The sequence below is a fragment of the Olea europaea genome, unplaced genomic scaffold, assembly GCF_002742605.1.
Source record: "Olea europaea var. sylvestris unplaced genomic scaffold, O_europaea_v1 scaffold1181, whole genome shotgun sequence".
NCBI classification, from domain to species: Eukaryota; Viridiplantae; Streptophyta; class Magnoliopsida; order Lamiales; family Oleaceae; genus Olea; species Olea europaea.
In genome coordinates, this window is record NW_019229219.1 from 41304 (window position 1) to 41780 (window position 477).

Below are 477 nucleotides of genomic sequence, written 5' to 3' on the forward strand. Positions count from 1 at the left end.
AAATGAGATTTGAAGTATAGTAATGAGAGAGAGAGAGAGAGAGAGAGAGAGAGAGAGAGAGAGAGAGTAGCGCAATTTTTCCACCCAACTAGTTGTATGAGGCCGATAAATAATTTAAAATTCTTTAATATTCGCTTAAACCTTATTACCCAGAAAATGTAGCATTTGATTCATTAAAATCCGCAATTTAGCTTTGATATGTAGCAAAAAACTTAATAGATGTGATCAAGTGCTCTCTAAAATCTTCGATCCCAATCCTAACCTAAAAATATTGTTTAATTTATTAAATTTGAAAGTTAGAAAGTCAAGTAAAGCCACAAAATGTAGAAAATCCAATTTCATATAATGCAAAAACTCTGATCCAGAGTAAATTTTCACAATCCACAGTTCAGTAAATTATCATAATCCAAAGTTCAGATTCAGACAATCGGGCAATTGACCAGAGTTAAGATTTAACCACGATAACATTTTTTTACG